Source organism: Hipposideros armiger, unplaced genomic scaffold (assembly GCF_001890085.2).
Source record: "Hipposideros armiger isolate ML-2016 unplaced genomic scaffold, ASM189008v1 scaffold_101, whole genome shotgun sequence".
In the NCBI taxonomy this organism is placed as follows: domain Eukaryota; kingdom Metazoa; phylum Chordata; class Mammalia; order Chiroptera; family Hipposideridae; genus Hipposideros; species Hipposideros armiger.
This window is the reverse complement of record NW_017731451.1, coordinates 1,896,347-1,901,914: the sequence shown is the minus strand read 5'-3', so window position 1 is coordinate 1,901,914 and position 5,568 is coordinate 1,896,347. Positions and strand designations below refer to the sequence as shown.

The following is a 5,568-nucleotide window of genomic DNA, read 5'->3' as shown; positions in this document are numbered from 1 at the left end:
TGCCAGATACATGATGGGAGTCATAGTAACCACAATATAAAAGAGATTATAATGACATTAGAATAGGTTAAAGGTCAAGTCCTGGTCAAGGGGATTAGCTTTGCTGGATGAAACTGATTCTTGTTTTTCTCCAGCTGCAGGTGCCAGATACAGTCACTTGTTACTTGTTTAACCAGTGAGACACCTCATGTTGTATCTTGGAGGGGGTTGTCCATTTCCTAGGCTACTTATCCTGCCTCAGAAATAAGCAGCAAATTAATTTTCTGCTTAATCAGAGGGAATCTCATAAAATAAGCCTGATATATCCAACCTGCTGCTAAGTCAATGCAAAACAATTAAACTTATGACCTCCTTCAACTTTGTAAACTATTTGTAATTCGAGGATGAAATTGCTGCCCACAAAGAAAAAAGTTGAAATGGATCCTGAAGTTTAGAAAAATCATATTAAGCTAACATCTCAAATAAAACATAGCCAGATTCTCTTAGACAATCAGACATAAGCTTTTGTCTTTGTGCAAGCGGGTTGTAGTCAATGGAAAAAAGCACGGAACAGCCATTGTGACCTGAGACACATGTCTTTGTTTAATTGCCTGAACTGGTTCTTTTTTTTTTTTTTTCCGTGACCTGTTTCTTTCTGTTTATTTATGTAAGTTTTACCATCAATGAAAAGCCTACAACAAAGGAGATGTGATGTCTGGTCTTAAATTTATTTGTTACTCTTAGAAAGTCTCATTTTTGACTGGACTCAGACTTAGAGGTAGAAGCTCTCAGAGGGGACAGCCTACGTCTCTTGGCCATCTGTTCCTAGTGTGTTTCTTTAGCCTCCTTCATTCTCTTGGCCAAAAGTTTAGCATATTCTGCAGCCTCTTCCTTCTTTTTCTTAGCACGCTGTTTCTTCAGAGCAATACACCGACGTTTGTGTTGCAGGACTCCTGCAGTAACAAGACGCTGAATCTTGGGTGCTTTGATCCTAGGTTTCTGACCTTCTTTGTTTAGGGGCTTTCTCACAACATACTGGTGGACATCATCTTCTTTAGAAAGATTGAGAAGTTTACAGACTCTGCTAGCTCTTTTGGGCCCCAGGCGACAAGGCACAGTAGTATCAGTGAGATCAGGAATATCTTTCTCCCCTTTTTTTACAATGACTAAGTTGAGAACACTCAGATTGGCATCCACAATGCAACCCCGGACACATCTGCACTTTCTTTCTCCAGTCCTCCTTGGTCTATAACAGGAATTCCCCTTACTCAGGAGCAGGCGGACATGGCCATGGGTCAAGATACCCTGCTTCATGGCGAAACCTTGTTTGTCGTTCCCACCACTGATTTGAACCGCATAATCCTTCCATTCTTCACCCAGAGCATCAGCAGCAACTTCTGTGGCCATTCGCTTCTCATAAAACATATGAAGTTTACATTAATTGTCCCCTTCAATGAGTTTCCGGCAGCCAGTGGCTGGGAAAGAGATGTTCAGCTTCATCTTGAAGCAGCCGACGGCCTCCGAGGCACCACGAAAAAGAGGTTGAACTGGTTCTTTTCTGTTTCCCATGATCACTGGAAAAATATTCTCAACCTGTAAGGTTATGAAACTTATCTAAAGTTGTGGAATACCTGCTCTGATGAAATTATGTGACCACTATATTAATGTAAAAAAATTCATTAAATTGACCATTTCAGGCAATTGTGCACTGAGGTAAACTAGGAATTATCTATCTGAATTGGTCCAGCTGGGGCTTAGCACATATTATTGACCTTGAAAAATATCACAGTTCTCCAAACACAGAGAAGTTCTAATTTAAAAAGAAATGATTATTCAGTAAGGAAGGAAAACTACATCAATGAGAACATTTCTTAAAACTGTCTGTTAAAGTAATATACCCATAAAAATGAGTCGATTAGGAAAAAAATGTAATGTTTTAATGATACATAAAGAGTTGATAAAAGAAAAAAATTGGGTGGAGGACTTACACAGCTTTGGATTCTATCATTATAAAAATGTAATATTGTATTGGAAAAACATGTTTGAAGGTTAATGCAATAATGAAAGACACTAGGAAACATCATCTGTATGTGTGTGTGCGTGTGTGTGTCTGCATGTGCATGGGTATGTTACATACCACTGAGTTGGCTGACTCCTAGTGATCCTGTGAATGAGTGATGTCCATAGTGTCCTATCCTCACAGCCCTGCTCAGCTCCTGTAGACTCATGCTTGTGGCTTCTTTTATGGAGTCAGTCTATCTCATATTACGTCTTCCTCTTTTCCTGCTGTCTTCTATTTTTCCCAGCATCATTGTCTTTTCTAAAGAACCCTGCCTTCTCATGATGTGCTCAAAATAGGTATCAGTAGTCTTGTTTTTGCATTGGGAATTCTGGGGTGCAATCAATGGGAATGAGGTAGAGGGTCTTTGCTAGTTGATAGAGCAGTCACCCTACACCTGCTGTCAGGAGAGCCAGAGCTGCTCTCATGGAAGATTTTGTTGGCAGAAGTTGCTTTAATAAAGGAAGGAATCTGCTGTTGAATGTCTCCAGTTCATCCATTGTTATGGAATAATTGCTTTTCACCTCACTAAGGAGAGTCACAGTTTGCCCATTATAGCTACATACATGAATTGCTCACACAATCTAATCTTTGTTCTTAGATATAGTGATCCTGCAGCTAGGGCAGATGAAACAAAAACACTGTAAGGAGTAGAAATTTAATAAAGCAGTATGAGGACAGTATTTGGGTGATACTTAAAATATCCAAAGGACTTTAACTAAAATTTGCAAATTATTTTCTTAAACATTTTTAAAGCAGATGCTTAAAACATTCTTTGCGAGGTGGGTAAGTCAATCGTTACTGTATTACAATTTTACAGGTATGTAAACAGGCTCAGAAGGTCATGACACCTCTCCATCTTAACACCAATAGTTAGTGAAACTAAGATTCAGAAAAAAAATCTTAGGATTCCAAATCCAAACTACTTTGCTCTAGTCAATGTTCTATCCTGAGAAGCAAAACTACAGTTTGAGAAATAAAGGACACTTCTCCTTAAGTTTTGTTCCAAAGTCTGAGAAGTGCATGAGTGGTTGCAGGCCAGCAGGGAGAAACTATTTGTGTGAAGACACTTGTGAAACTCAACATTTATTTGCTAAGTTCCATTGCAGGAGGCTTTCCGGGCAGATACTGAGACATACTTCCAGAGAAATCCTTCAGAATTTTTTTTTTTTTTTAAGATTTTTATTGGGAAATTGGGGGATGGGAACAGCGCTGGGGAATTGGAACAGACAAGTTGCTGTCCTTTTTGTTCTTCAGTCTGGTTGTGGAGGACGTTGCTTCACTGGCCCAAGTTGGCACCATCATTGCGCTCTTCCCGGGCGAGGCACATCAGTCGCTGGCTTCTGGACGGCCGCTCACAGTGGCTGCTGGCCACTCACGCTGGCTGCTGGCTACACACGGTAGCCCATGGCAACCCACTGCAGCAGGGGCTACAGCCTACGCCGCGCCGGCGACTCACGGCAGCCCAGCTCCAGGTCGAGCTGTTGTTCAGCATCTTAGCTATAGAGGACAGTGTCACTGGTCCTCATATGAGGGATCTGAACCGGGGTCCTCTGGTGTCCCAAGCCAGCTCTTAACCAACGCGCCACTCGGTCGGCCCCAGAATTTTTTCTTTACATTTAATGTATCACATGTTTGAAAGGGGTTTATGCTGACCTTATATGATGAGATTTTGGCCTATATTCAAAAATTTTTCTCAACTGAAATATATATTAACCTTCGAGAAACTTGCTTTAAAACCAACATCTACTTTTAAGATCAAAGAAAAATTAGCATTATTTGTTGGCAAAAAGTAAAGTGACTTTGCAAGTATCAAAGCTCTTTAAAGTGTTTTTTAAATACAATTACACTATTCATCTGTTTTCCCTTTAGAACCTGTGTATCATGCATGCCAGCTATGGTACTGTGCCTTGGATAGGATCCTAAGACATAATTGCAGCTGAAATAACTTGAAGTGTCTCATTAGATACTAAACAGAAGCATGAGGGAAATCAGTTTCCTTTAATCCTCCACATAAGGAGACAATCTCTTTATATGTAAGTAATACATTTTGCATATTGATTGTATTTTTTGATGATTGAACTTACACAGTTTAGGCTAAATATCATTCTTTAAAAAGGTGCATAGTTAATATCTATTTCCATGATTTTACCTAATATTAATAAGTTACTACTCTAGTAGGCAAAACACTCTTAATAGCACAATTCATATCATCTTTTCTCATCGTAATAGTATTATGTATACTATTGATTTTATGCATAAATAATTCTTAGCATTCAAACAAAACAGCAAAGAAACTTGTCTCTTCCACATTCAGCAAAAATTCTCTTGAGGGGTAGGGTGGTCAACTTGCCCTGGTTTGTCCGGAACTTTCCTGGTTATAGTGATTAATGTTTGCACCCAAGGAAATTTCTTAATCCTGGGTAAAACAAAGAGTTGCTAATTCAAGGGTTACTGAACCAGGTGGTTGTCAATTTGGAGTGCTGATCTCAGCACACATTTTTAATTTACTTTTAAATTTGCATGTAATTTTACATTTTCAGAGGAACTGAAAGAATACACACACACACACATACACATACACACATCACTTTCACCCAGATTAGTAATTGTTTAGTTTTTCCCATTTGGTTAATCGCTCTCTCTCTCTCTCTCTCTCTCTCTCTATATATATATATATATATATATATATATATATATATATATATATATATATATATATATATATATATATATATCCCAAGCCAGTTCTTAACCATTGCGCCACTCGGCCGCCCAATAGCTATGTCTTTTTAGTTTTCTTTAATCTAGAAAAATTGTACATCCTTTCTTTGTGTGTTTTGTCCTTGATATATTTTAAAAGCACAGGTCTGTTACTATGTGCAGTGTCCCTTGGTTTGTTTTTTCTGCTTCCCTCATGTTGAGATTCAGGTCAGGCAGTATTTAGTCAGCAATACCACTGAAGTGATGCTGTGTCCTTTTCTGTGCATTGTATCAGGAGACAAATGATGTTGGTTTGTCTCCATAATGGTGATGTGGGGAAATGCTTCAGATTTGAATCCTCTAATTTTAGAAACCATTGAGAATTTTCTAGTGCCACCATTCCATCTACATTAGCTGCCATTCTATTGTCTTTCTGTTGTAAGGAAAAGCTTACCACTCCTGTTTTAATTTACAAGGAGGCACTTGATTCATTATGAAATTTGTTGTGATAATTGTTCTATGACCTATTGTTACTTTTCAACCCACCATTAGTCCTACCAAGTAAGATTCCCTGAGAAATGCAGGGAGGTCAAGTTCTTGAGTCTTCTGCAAACAGAGGCAAAAGCCATCTACTAGTGTTGTGCAATCAGAAAAACCTTAAAGACTTCAGAGACTCGATAAAATGTATATTCCACAGGAGGACTCTTCCACAGCCTATCAGACAGATACTTTCATTGACAGTATCCTGCCTGTAGCATGTTTTGCCAGTTGCTACTTCATAGGATATTGCCTTTAATCTCTATACAAGCCTGGTAAGTTAGAATTCT

At 38.7% G+C, this 5,568-nt stretch overlaps 1 pseudogene; it reads right to left on the bottom strand.

The window, feature by feature from the left end:
* Positions 1-804: 804 nt before the first annotated feature.
* LOC109384744 (40S ribosomal protein S6 pseudogene) lies at positions 805-1,404 on the bottom strand (annotated as a pseudogene).
* Between the last annotated feature and the right edge of the window lie 4,164 nt (positions 1,405-5,568).